Genomic DNA, 13,474 nt, shown 5'->3' with positions numbered 1-13,474 from the left:
TCTGGGTTTGTGGGAGGGCAGGATACGGGTCTTTGAAGATCCCTTGAAATCATTTGGGAGAGGAGCCTGGCATGGCAGCTGGGGCTGGAGGGGTGCTACTGCCTCGCTAAGTGGCATTCGTTCCTCTTCACAGCACCCTGTGCCGTGTTACTCCAAACCGGATCTTGGCCAGGGGTGCAACAGGCAGCCTTGCAGAGGCTTTTTCAGAGATTTGTCTGAAACTTCCCAAGGAAACCCACATGGCCCAGAGACAGGAGGTGATGTACCTAGCGGGGACACGGGAGAAATGCAGAGAACTATCTCCCTGGGGCTTGGCTGATTTGCATCTCTTTCCATGAGCCTTTGTCTCGGGTTTGTATCAGCCAGGCCTAGTGGGTGACAAGGATGGCTGGAGCATGGCTGGGACCGGTGGCACATGGTTGTGCATGGTGGTCGAAGAAGGTGGGAGGGAAAAATAGAATGCATGCAAGAAGTAGGGCGGGTGCTGCAATGCTTTCATCTTCCAGCGTATTCCAATTTTGCATAATTCAAAGGTTAATGCCTCGGAAGGGCATTTAACCGAAACATCTTCCTCTTCAGTGAAGCGTTTGGCCGTAGATCAATCCATTCCCTACTGAAATGTGGAGGCAACTAGTTTGAATGGACTTGTGCAAGTTTGTGTGTGGCACCTGCTGAAGTCGACAGCACATACAGCAGCTAATAACTCCTTGTGTCCTTCAAGCCAAGTTCCTATGTTCACCTCCGTGTTTTCCCCATGGTCGTAATTTTCAGCATTGTGATACACTGCACCTTAGAAATGTTGGAAATGATCAGCCTTTGAGTTTCAGACGACGCATGCAGCATTTAGCTATGAAGGATTTTGTGTTCTTTTTACCTCTCCAGTAGATGGCTTCCGAGCATCAGAAAATGTATTTCAATAAGCTCAGTTCTCCCGGCAATTCTCTGATTGTCACACTTGCCCTGATGATAGCGGTGGGCTGGCCCCGGCCAACAGCCAAGCACCCAAACAGCCGCACGCTCACCCCCCTATACCCCAGCGGGACGGGGGAGAAAATGGGAAGAACAGGAGCAAGAAAGCTTAGACAGGGAAATCACTTACCACATACTGTCATGGGCAAAACAGCCTCAGCTTGGGGAGTTTAACTTAATTTGTTGCCAATTAGCATAAATACATAATTACTGGTTTGCGTATTGGGAAGCAAAAAAAGACAAATGTTAAAACGCTTAGGGAAAAAATGTCCCTCCTCCTTTCCCAGGCTCAGCTTCACTCCAGGCTCCTCTCCCCCGCCTTGTTATCACCACAGGTCACACTCGGTCCCTCCAGTGAGGAAACAAGCAGCACGGTGGGGCTGCAGCCGGGATGTAGTGATTTCTCTCTCCCCTTCCTCATTTCTCATTCCTTTCCTATGCTTCAGAATGAATCCTTCACAAGCCACAGTCTTCCCGTTGAGGGCCGTACCTGCTCCAATGTCAGGTTGGGATTAACTAACTTTTATAACTCCTGGTAATTTACACTTTAATTACCACTTTTACAAATGTCTACTCAACTTTATAAATCTTCTGTCCATGGGTGGGGTGCGGTGGGAAGTAAGTCTATGTTTTTGTTGTCTTTCCTTTTTGCTTCTTTAATGTCCTGTCATGCACACCTATAGAACAGAATAGACTATTTCAGTTGGAAGGGACCTGCAACCATCACCCAGTCCAACTGCCTGACCACTTCAGGGCTGACCAAGCTAAAGCAGGTTGTTAAGGGCATTGCCCAAATGCCTCTTAAACACTGACAGGCTTGGGGCATTGACCACCTCTCTAGGAAGCCTGTTCCAGTGTTTGGCCACCCTGTCAGTAAAGAAATGCTTCCCAATGTCCCATCTGAACCTCCCCTGGCTCAGCTTTGAACCATTTCCATGTGTCCTATCACTGGATCCCAGGGAGAAGAGCTCAGCACCTCCCTCTCCCCTTCCCCTCCTCAGGAAGCTGTAGGGAGCAATGAGGTCACCCCTCAGCCTCCTTTTCTCCAAACTAGACGAGCCCTGTATTTTTACAGGCCATGGATTGGAATAGAGCAAAAGGGTCTGGAGGAAGAGGCTGAGAAGGCAAGGGTTGAAAATCAATCCTGCACATGAAAAATGGTTATCAGCAAGGTTTGTCTTGCCTTCCTTAATAACATCTTTAGGACTATGGTAGCACAGAGGAGGAACAGTGATTTCTTGAGTTCTCGCAGGCTGTAACCGGAGATAATGAGCAGTAGAAAAGAGATGGAGTGATTCTGGACCTAACACAGGAGATGATACATGGAAGCTCAAGTGATGACCTAATGGTGAAGAAAAGCCATGCTGTGGCAGTGTGAGGAAGAAGGTATGGGAGAGACATAGCTAGGAGAAGTCAGCAAGTCACGCAGGAAAATTTAGCAAGTCCATGGATACTTTCTAACTGCACGTGAACTGCCAGTCTATGACTGGAGATGGGAAAATCCTCCAGTGTAGGTGTACTTGCAGCTCTTCTTTGTCCTGCTGTCTGAAACATGACATGTGCATAGATATGCCTACCATAATTTAAGCTTCTCTCAGGCGCTCTTTTGAAGTAGAGACCTTCACTGCCATAAGTGTTCTCCAGAAGCGCAGAGGTGTTTCCCGCCTTTCCTGTGTTGATGACTTCATTTAGAGCTTCTTCTTATTTGTGGGTTGTGTCCCCACATTCGGCTGGCACTTACAGTGCTTCTGTTGCTGCAGCAGCAAGGATGATACAGACAAGGAACACTTCAGCCACCTTCTGTTAAAGTTTTGAACGAGACATGCGTGAAACCACATGCTCTTGTTTAATGGGCTGTGAAAAGCCCATCTAATCTGGGAGTATGGTTGATCAAATTGGATGACATACCTGTCTTCAGCGTCACCAAAGGTATATTCAGGGAAATGTGGCTGAAGTCCCTTGTTAGCCTTCTCAGGTTAGCTTGGCGCATGGGAGCTTATGAGTCCCCACTGATGGACAACTAGACGACAATATATTGTCCAAGTAAGGAGAAAAGTGGGAGTCAAACTTCAGACCCTGAGCATGCCCAACAAGGTGACTTTCTTCACATCTTAGAGGTGCCATAGTGTTTGGTGTGAGCGTAATTCCAGGAAGCTGTTGATACAAGTATCTGGAATTGAGACATCCCTTAGCACTTCCAACAAAGGCACCTGGACACAAGCAAAACTGGGCAGCGATCACCATGAGATGCTCTGCCTGATTTAGTAGCACAAGGTGCCCATGGGTGTTGGACAAAAGATGTGAGCAGTTCTTGTTGGCTGGGTTTTGTTTTAAAAGAACCCATGCAAACTGAACAAGTTTTTGGTTCTGTTCTGGGCAGCTCCAGAATTGTTTCTACATGGAAATGCTTTTTGAATTATGCAAAGGAAGGAAAAAAAGGTGTGACAGTAGAAATGTTATTACAGAGGTATTTGAAAAAGGGATCAAAGACTTTTTTTTTTTTCAGACTGTAAGAGTGGTTTAATTAAAGGACTTCACAGCAGCATTACTCAGGAAAGCTGGTTGTAACGTTTGGTCCACCAAGTGTAATTCATCTAAGGATATAGAATATGGCACGGAATAAATATGATACATTCAGGAATCATATTAGAGCTGTTTTAGTTACAGCTGCTGGTAGCCCAGTATTTTGGAAATGCAAGGAGAGGTGAAGAAAGTAAGAAACATGATTTTAATAAATAGAGAACACCACCTGTGTTGAAAGCCACCAGCCTATTTATTGGTGGATATTTTATTGCCCTTTTCAAAAATAAAGGCCTAAACTTGAATAAAATTCCAGCACAATTAAGTGCACAAGATACTGGTTTTGATGAAGAGTATTCTCATTTCCTTTCTGTCCCACCTGTGTAATATCAAGTAGATCAAGGCACCTCACGTAGTAGACAAAATTTGCCTTTTTCCCTTTGCTTAAAGGAGTATAGCTGGAATTCTGTGGGAGAAGGTATCACTAACATCTCTTCATATCATAATCCTGAAATTCCTACTATAATCCATACCCATGGCAACTCTGCTCTGGACATTTGCTGGGAAGAGGGAGGGATGCTACCGGCTGTGAGAGGATGTAAAGGAAAAACAAAGTCTCTTCTATTTTATCTCTCCTTGGAAACACAGTGATTGGGAGAATGAAGATGCACAGCAAGGCTGGGGAGTATAAGGTGGAACTAGGCTTGGGTCATGCAAAGCAAGGCATAAGGTAAGCAGCACAAACACCATCATACAGTGGTAATGTGGTTGCCTAATATTGTTCAGTAAATATGCAAATACCTGGTATTTCACCCTGCATAACCAGCTTTCCATTAGGCTTTCCTTACTGAAGAGCTCTGGAGAATGAAATGCTTTTTTTCTCATCTGACCAACCATTGCCCTTTTCTGTCCTTTTAACTTGTAGTCCTGATGCCCTCTGCTGCCTGACATAATTTCTTACAGTGAACTATAAGCTCAGGAAACAGTTTGATCCAATTCCTTGTACAAGGGCACTTAGACAAATTTGCAGACTGTTTATTGGCATCCTGATGTCTTTAAAATCACTTCCTAGGTTCTCTACCCTCTGCCTTCACTGACAGCTCCCAGGTTCCTTCCCAAATGTCAGCACATAAGGGCCAGCTCCATGTGGCGGCTGCAAGGCTGTGTTCTGGGCAGCGCGTTTTCCAACAGGTGACGAGTGCTTTGGTGTGCTAGGAAGTCCAACTATCTGCCAGGCTAGTATTTATCCTCATAAATTGAAGATTATTCTGGTCGACTTAATCAAAATTCAGTGGTAATCCATGCCTACACAAGAAGGAGCCTTACTCTGCAACAACTGATCTGTCTGCAGTGGGAAAAGGGAAGCAGCAACCTGAGCTAGGGCTTCCCACCATTCTGAAAACATAGCTGGTGCCACTAAGCTCTTACGGATCATTTCTGTTTGGCTGGAAGTGTCTGCTTCCTCTCTGTGCTCTGTTACTGACAAATCCATGTTCAGACACCTCTGCACGCGAAGCCTTAGTTCAGGTTATCCCAGCTGTGTATTTCTGCCTAAATAAGGCAGCGCGGCAGCTTGGTCCGTGGACTGCTCTTAAACATAATGAGTGATTTGTCAGCCTGACTGTATGTCTAACTCGCTGTCACTCTTCCCTCCTTTGAGGAACTGAGCTGCTGCCAACCAGCAGAGCTAGGTAGGAATACTGTGGCTTGATTACTTAAGTGAGTAGCAGTACGTTAACTGTACCTCTGTGAGCCCCAAATGTGAAATATTCATTAAAAAAAAATGCATGGATATTAACAGAAAAGTTTCATGACAACTATATTTTTGAAGCTCTTGAAAAAAAGAATGATAGTTGGTGACAATTTTACTGCCCCAGATGCACATAATTTAGTAATAAAGCAAATGATTCATCTGAGATGCTGCCAGCAACTAGAGATTCCCGGTTTCATGCCAAGCACTAAAATCTGCAGCCTTTGAGTGGACCCACTTCTCCTCCCACTTTTCTAAATTCAGTTAAGACTGTAGACTCCTTTTTTTTTTTTTTTTTTCCAGTTTTGGGGAGGTGAGCGGAAAGGGGAATACAGTGGCTACCCTCTGGGCTCAACTTACACCAAGAGCATGACCAGAAGGAGGGAGAATCCTACATATTTCTTTCATGTCTGTGTATGAGACAGAAAATTCCTGATGCTGCATTTCAATCTTGGCATATGACCTGAGAGTCCTATTTTTGAATTTTTATTTTTTTTTTTTACTAACACAAGCTACACAGAGCTAGAACTCAACACTGTCTCACGCTTCACCCCTGGGCTCCTTAATGTACATCAGGTCATCACAGATATTTTGGATTTAAAGCTATGGTTTAAAACACAGCTTAACTGGCACCCAGACTCTCTTCGTGCACGGAAGTTGTACTGGGTCTGAACAGAAGGTGGGTTACTTGCTGGAAACTGGGATCTCAGCTATCCAACTTGCTTGACACTCTTAGACAAAACTAAGCAACTGATACTTTCATAGCAGTAGGATTGTTTAGATTATGGGGTTAAATTAGTAGATTAATATTTCACCATTTTTTGGCAGTGTAGAACATAGATGCAAAGTAATTTGGAGACTTTTTGTTAGAAAGCAGTTCCTGAATGGGGAGGAAGGAGTCTAGTCCCATATCTCAGTTACAGCACACATTCAATATATACACCATCATCTCCTAGGTGGTATGTGCCCAGATTTAGCAGTGCCAAGTCTCCTGATGTCCCCCTGGTGAACATCCCACCTGGCTTGCCTGGGTGAGCTGTTCTGGCTGGGATCGGATGGGAACTGCAGCCCCAGAACCCGGGACCAGACGGGTATCCGTGGCATTTGTTTCAGGCCTGTTGGCGGAGGAAGTCATGCACAAAGACAGCAAATGCTGCTCAAGCTCCTTCCGCAGACCTGGTCTTATTTCACTTTCTTTCTCCTTTCTACACTCCTTGTGGAGATGGTTTGGAAAGAATCCAGCAATAAGAAGTTCCTGTTCTGACTGTTTTTTGTTGTTTTGTTTTGTTTTTAATTTAATTGTGGATATCATTATTGCTTACTATAAAATGTTTTTTTTCCTGTTTCTGGTATACCTCTTCCTTTGCTATTCCTCACATCTTTTTTGTTTGGTTGGTTGGTTTTTTTGTTTGTTTTCCTGTATGGAAGTGAGCTGCTGCCCAGAGACTTAATCCTACCGTTACAAACCCCCAAAGGATCTCTGTTTTAGGGATCTCTATTTTAGTTCAGCGTATCTTACGGATCAGTTCAGCCCTCCTATAGAGAGATTATGTTTTTAATTGAAAATTTTCTGTATGTATTGAGAAGGTTTAAGAACAGTACCACAGTAAAGACTTTATTCTGTGGCTGAGACTTATGGTCTACTTCTTGGCAGAAGCCCGTGCATGTTGCCAGCTGCACTCTGGAAGAAGGAATAAGCTTATATCATCCACGAAGCCAATTCTAGTACCCCAAGTGGCAGAGGGATAAGGGCTTCGGTAGCCTTGGTCTTCCTCGTTGAGGAAGGCTGATGCAAGGTCGAACCAGAAATGGAGAGCTGTGTCTTGTCAGGCAGCAAGAACCAAATGCAGAAGACAGGAGCTAGCATCAACAAGTGGGAGTCTGAGCTGGACACCTGGAGAGTAGTTGCAGAGCAGGCATAAATATATTCCTTGTTTCAAGAAGGTATTTGCAAGGGCAGCCACATTGAAGCAACTCCAAAGGCTTGTTCATTAGGTAGACTTATGAACGTCAGCTGAGAGGGATTTGTTCCAAATGAATGCATCTAGTTCATTTGATTAATGAACTGAAAAAGATCTGGAGGTTGGTTTGTTGCCTCATTAGAGTAAAATGCCACTTTCCTTTAAGAAACCAGTAAAGGCGACTCGAATTTCAGCACTGTAATAAAAGCCACTTCATTTCTTGATGTTTTATATTAAAATACAATTTTTATGGTGGAGCTTGCATACTCTGAGAGTTCTTGGGATGTTTTATTATTTTAGTAACCCAATGGAAGGCTGCTTCTCTCGATGTCTTGGCCTTAATGGCACACTACATCACAAAGTGCACCTGACTACAAAAGACACCTCTGATTAGATCTGAAGCCAGGTCTGCCATCTGTACAGCTGATGAGGGTGGCCTCTCCGTGCTCCTTGGTGGGGGCGCAGTCGAGCTTCTATCACATAACCTAGCAAATGTGATGGATATAGACATGCCAGACTCCTTAGGCAGAACGTTACAACTCATTACTTGACTTCATCTCGATTGCTTCTCCTGGCAACTCCATACAGTGGTTTCGCTTCTCACTGTTGGTCCTTCATCTACCTTATTCCTCTCAGATTGTCAGGCAGATTCATGATCTTCCTCACTAAAGAAAAGGTCACGGCATTTCAAAGGAGAAGCTGGTGGCCCTGCCACCAACTGTGTGCTTCTCAACTGAGACCTCTGTCAACAAACACTACCAGTGGAAATTTACGGAGAGCATTCTCAAAAAAAATTTTCTATATGTATTTTCCACTTAGGGGACACGAGCTACTCTTTGTTTAATAATGAAAGAAATTAGCTACATCATACTGTAACATCTTTTAATAAATATATATAGACAATATATTTACTAATTTTAATCTTCATGCATTTTCAGATGTGCAAACTAAGCTTGTTCAGAAAAAAATATGAAGCAGGTTTTTAAAAGTACCTTTGGGGGGTTTTTTTTGTGAAGACTTGTTATTTTAATTGTTTAGACTGGTGCACCATGGAAAATTGTGACCATTTTTTAATTTGCAAACAAATAGCCATAATTTTTACCAATGATGTATAGGTTATATTGATATGATTCACACATGCTCCATTTTCTGTTCAGGGGACTGAAAAAAACCACCCACTGCACCAAATCCCAACCTACATATTTTCTCTCAGTCATTTAAAAAAGGAAAATAGCATGCTGGAACTGCCTTTTTGCTTGACAGACAGCAGCATGCCAATTTAGAGCTCACTTAGTAAAATATAAAACTGAAAACTATTAAAGTGGAAGCAGGATTTATATATACCTGTCTTTAAGTACAAGGTAGGAGATGTATCTTTCTAAGAATACAGCTCCAAAAACTTTTAACAAATTCAGGGATGCCAGAGGAAAAAAAAACCCACACAAGTCAATAGGTAACGACAGAAGCATGCAACGTATATTGTATTGCCCATTTGACTTTTACTGGTGGGTTTTCCCCATCTATTTTCTTCTGAATGGTATTCCCCTATAGTCACAAGCAGAACTGATCTGATCACCCAAAGGTTTCTAATCATACTCCTGAAAACTTTGGAGCAATTTTCAAGAACTGCACTGTAATTAGTTTAGCAAAGAAGGTAACAACTGCTGGCAAGCACCAAGGTGCATTAAATAAGGTAAAACCAATCAAAATATTTTTTCATGGTCTTCTATGAGTTCTTTTTGTATCAAAATCTCAGCTGCTAGCATCCTTCATCAGACAGTACCAAGTACAGAAATACTTCAGACCTACAAAACATGATCTCTTGTATTACCCTGAATGTCTTTGTTGTATATTTTCATGAACTTTCTAAAGGATGCTAAATTTGCTTTAGTGAAAAATGAGTAAAAAATTAATGCAAATAAAACTGTAGGTAAGAAAAAGTTCTTACATTTAAACATACATTAAAAAAGACTGAACACTCCAAGCAACCGTCAACACTCCACCTCCTCCTCCTCAACAGTGATAATAAAATAGAGCAGAGAATAACGTGTACGTCAGTCAGGAACCACGATCCAGTTTCCTATACAAAGCTTTATGCAATGAATGCTGATGCATTTTATGTAACTCCTTCAGAGTCTTCCAGGTAAAAAGGTTTTGCTTTGCGAAGAGCCGCAATTCTCCTGAGTTGAGGAAATCAGAATCCCAAAATACCATGTGCTGCTGCTGCTGCTTCGCTGTGTGCTTTGTAATACTTTCACAGTCTCAGCCTGGGGAAAAACAGTTAAAGAATTATAAGCACTTTGGGCAAAAGTATGTTAAACTGTAGTATCTTCTTCAGTTTGGGTATCTACTATTTTTTTTTAATCTATATTGGGATATATGCTCTTATTAGTAATGACCAAGTTGAATAGTTGTGCCCTACACTTAGAAAAGGATATAGTAGACTTAGAGTACTTAAGTAAACCCTGTGGAACTCATTCCAGGTTGAATCAGCATCCCAGAGATGTGTTCTTGCAAAACTATGGGTTATTCTTATCACAAAGAATTGCATTACACTAAAAGTAGTGCTCAATGATCTTCATTCACGGTTACATGATTTTGGGGTTGACGGTACCCCGAGGTTGAGAATTCAAATCTCAATTTTGTTTTCAGCTAGGAGGCTGAATCTCACCTCTCCCATAGGCATAGGAGCCACACAGCCTTCTCGTTGGAAATTATGGCAACACGAGAACTAGACTTCAAAGTGAAATAGTCTGAGCTATTCCTAGATCATGTACAGGCATGGCTTCGGGTTTTTGCAGTAGGATTTAGCAATGCTTAGTTATCTGCCTATTTTGCAGATGAAAGCTTGAAAATACAAGTTTTAGGTGGTTTGGGAGTAATATAAAGATCTTGGGTTTACATGTCTAAATTCTGCTTAAGCCCTATTCTAAAAAAAAAAAAAACCTTAAGAGAAGCATGACTATTTTGGTATCTTCAACAAAAGTAAACAGCTGCTCCATTTTTTTCTGTGTAGATACATCTCTCTCGCTTGATCTTAATATTCAGAGACTTTTTTTCTGAATATGTCGGTATCATAGAATCATAGAATCATAGAATCATAGAATCATAGAATAATGTTTTGGGTTGGAAGGGACCCCTAGAGGTCATCTAGTCCAACCCCCCTGCAGTGAGCAGGGACACTGCTAACTAGATCAGGTTCCTCAGAGCCCCGTCCAACCCAGTCTTGAATGTTTCCAGGGATGGGGCATTTACCACCTCTCTGGGCAACCTGTTCCAGTGTTTCACCACCCTTATTGTAAAGAATTTCTTCCTTATAGCCAGTCTAAACCTACCCTGTTTAAGTTTAAAGCCATTAGCCCTTGTCCTGTCACAGCTGGCCCTACTAAAAAGATTTTCCCCATCTTTCCTATAGGCCCCCTTTAGGTACTGAAAGGCCGTAATCAGGTCTCCCCGCAGCCTTCTCTTCTCCAGGCTGAACAAGCCCAACTCCCTCAGCCTGTCCTCATAGGAGAGGTGCTCCAGCCCTCAGATCATTTTTGTAGCCCTTCTCTGGACCTGCTCCAACAGTTCTTTCATGTTGACTTCAGAAATTCAACAAGAGTCCCATGGACATTCTTTTTAGCAGCTGTAATTTCAGTATTTTTGCAATTTGTGCACATATATTTATTATTTGCCACTACCAAAAAGCAAGACACTACCTTTGCCCTGAAGACTTGGCAGAGAGCAACTGTCCTCTGTTGGAAAACATAGCATTGTCTATGGATATGAGTGATCATGTATGGCCCAAGGTCTAAATTAATTACGACTAACATATTATTCTCAAACATCAGTGCAAAATACTGGAACCAGCTGTGTGCAAAAAAAAGTAAATACTGCATTGTTATTTTATCTCATGCACTTAACATTTATGTAAATCTGTTGCTCAGAAATGTTACATACTTTGAGCAAATGAGACTATTTTTTTTAATTACACAAACCTGTTAGAATATGGAACCGAATATACAAATCACAAAGGGGTCTGTTTTGAGGGATCTGTTTGTTTAAAAATGGATCACCTCAGAAAAAAATCCAGTTCATTATTTCCACTGTCTTTGGAAAGCAAACTTCAGGACTTTATGCTCAAGTCCTTTTGTCTTTTGAACTTGGTAGTACTTGGGGGGGAAAAAAAGGTGTTTTGCTGTGTTTATTCTACAGTATTCTAGACATATTCTGTATAAACTCTTACTGCGCTTTCATTATACCTGTTTTTTTTTCCTTTATTGTTAAATTACTTAGTGTTGTCACATGCTCTTTGACAGCCACTGCATTCAGTCACTAAGACGCTGGTTTTTATTTGCAAGCTAAAACTATTCTTTGAATTTCTGCAACCTGGAAGGCAATGACTAATACACAACTCTTTTGCCACACATGAGCTTGTGAAATGTGTCACGGTACTTTCAATTATTTCCAGATACTACACACCAACACTAAACCCCCAAATATCCCTTTCTAAGAAAACAAATTTCACATATGCTTGCAATATATTGTTTACAAGACGGGGAGAGAAACCTCGTTTTTAGAATTAGTTTACATAAAGGTTGAATTAACACATATTCTCTTGAATGACCTTTATCAATTCATCTATGGAATATATCTAATTTGAAGATTATGAACTTTTCCTAGTTGTTCTTGCAGGAGGAGCACTAGGTGGAGCGAGGGGACTTTTCTTGTTGAATTTATTCAGCCAATGACATTTGGAATGCTTTTTCTCAGTTAATGCCAACACAAAGTTTTATTAGGAACATCACTGCTTTTGGTACTTAGTTTTGGTCTTTTTGTGATGAAGAGAAAAAAAAATTTAGTCACATGATTGTCAGAAGCTTCATCCGTAAGCAGAAAACAACGCTAAATGGAAAAGACTGCACCTATTTTTTCAAGTTCACATGGCAAGCATTACTGTAATGCAGCCTGACATATGATATCATAGCAAGGTTTTCATTTAATAATTCTTCAGAAAGGAAACATCATTTGCTGTTTAGGAACTTTCTGTTACAAGGAAACGGTTCCACACAGAGCAAGCATAGAATTTGCAAATTTCATTTCATAGCTCAGGTACTGTACACGTATTCTGCAGTGTCATTTGTAATATGCCATTTTGCTTTTGATGAAGAACTTTGCCTGTGTTATAAAGCTCTTTGGAATTACTCTGCTCTCTGAATGTTCTCTGAAGGGTTGCAAAATGATCAGCCAACACAGCTCTCCCATGAAGTTGCTGAGGGAATGGCAAATGTGGGTAACTAAGAAACAAACAAACAAAAAGAACTCAATCTTAAGAAAGTAGGCAACTGTAATGATTCTTAAATGCTACCGAACCTATATTAATTCCAGGAACATGGGCCACAGTTGAGTATATTTCAAGTGGACTCACTGTTTGAACAGGAGTCATTCTGGAACGGCCAACATGAAACAAGAATGCATGTTGAGACAAACCAGTTGGTCAGTTGTTCAAAGAGATTTTTTCAAAGGAGATGTCAAGAGCAGTCCGACACAGATTTAATCCACAAGAGGAGCAGAGATTTTTAAAAAAATATTTTTTTTTCCTTTTCTTCAAACATTTGCAATACTTCCTTGTATCTCCAGGATAAAAGAAACAACTTGTTTACCAAAACTTCCATCAGTTTTATGTGACTTGAAAGTTTCATGATGTTAGGCAATTACTTATCATTGCCCTTTTGTAGGTTTTACTATCCTGACCTCCACCTTAAAAATGTTTTCCCTATACTGATACTCTAAATCCATGGATTTTTTTTTAAAATCATGTTAATTCAAATTCCTTTCCTGTCAGCATGCTTGTAGTTATTTTCCCCCAGTCATATGTCACTCGTACTCTTCAGCGATAGCGTATTCTTACAAGGGAAACTCCAGAAAGGAGACAAAATGCTCTTCCGTTTTCAGGCCCATTTTCAAGGTGACCACCCTCCAAAATGCTCAGGCCTCCGTGGCCCGTTTTCAACCACAGTACAGCCTTCCTACTTCTTGCTGTTCTCCCCGTTCCGTCTTTAATAGTATGGGGCATGCTTAACTCTTGAGGAGCATGTAATTCCGAGAGGCTCATCATTTACTCCCTACGAAGGTTTCCTATCCTGTCCGGAGTTTACCAGAAGAGCATCAGAGCTTGGTGATGTCACTCTTTTGCTCCTGGAAGAGCAGACTCCCAGCCCGTGACAAGCTCCGCACTGGGCTTCCTCACGAGTGCGTTCATCTGGCGCACCCCACAGCTGACAAGCCGCCC

Source organism: Egretta garzetta, unplaced genomic scaffold, assembly GCF_000687185.1.
Source record: "Egretta garzetta isolate BGI_Z169 unplaced genomic scaffold, ASM68718v1 scaffold413, whole genome shotgun sequence".
NCBI lineage: Eukaryota > Metazoa > Chordata > Aves > Pelecaniformes > Ardeidae > Egretta > Egretta garzetta.
This window is presented reverse-complemented; position numbering follows the sequence as displayed.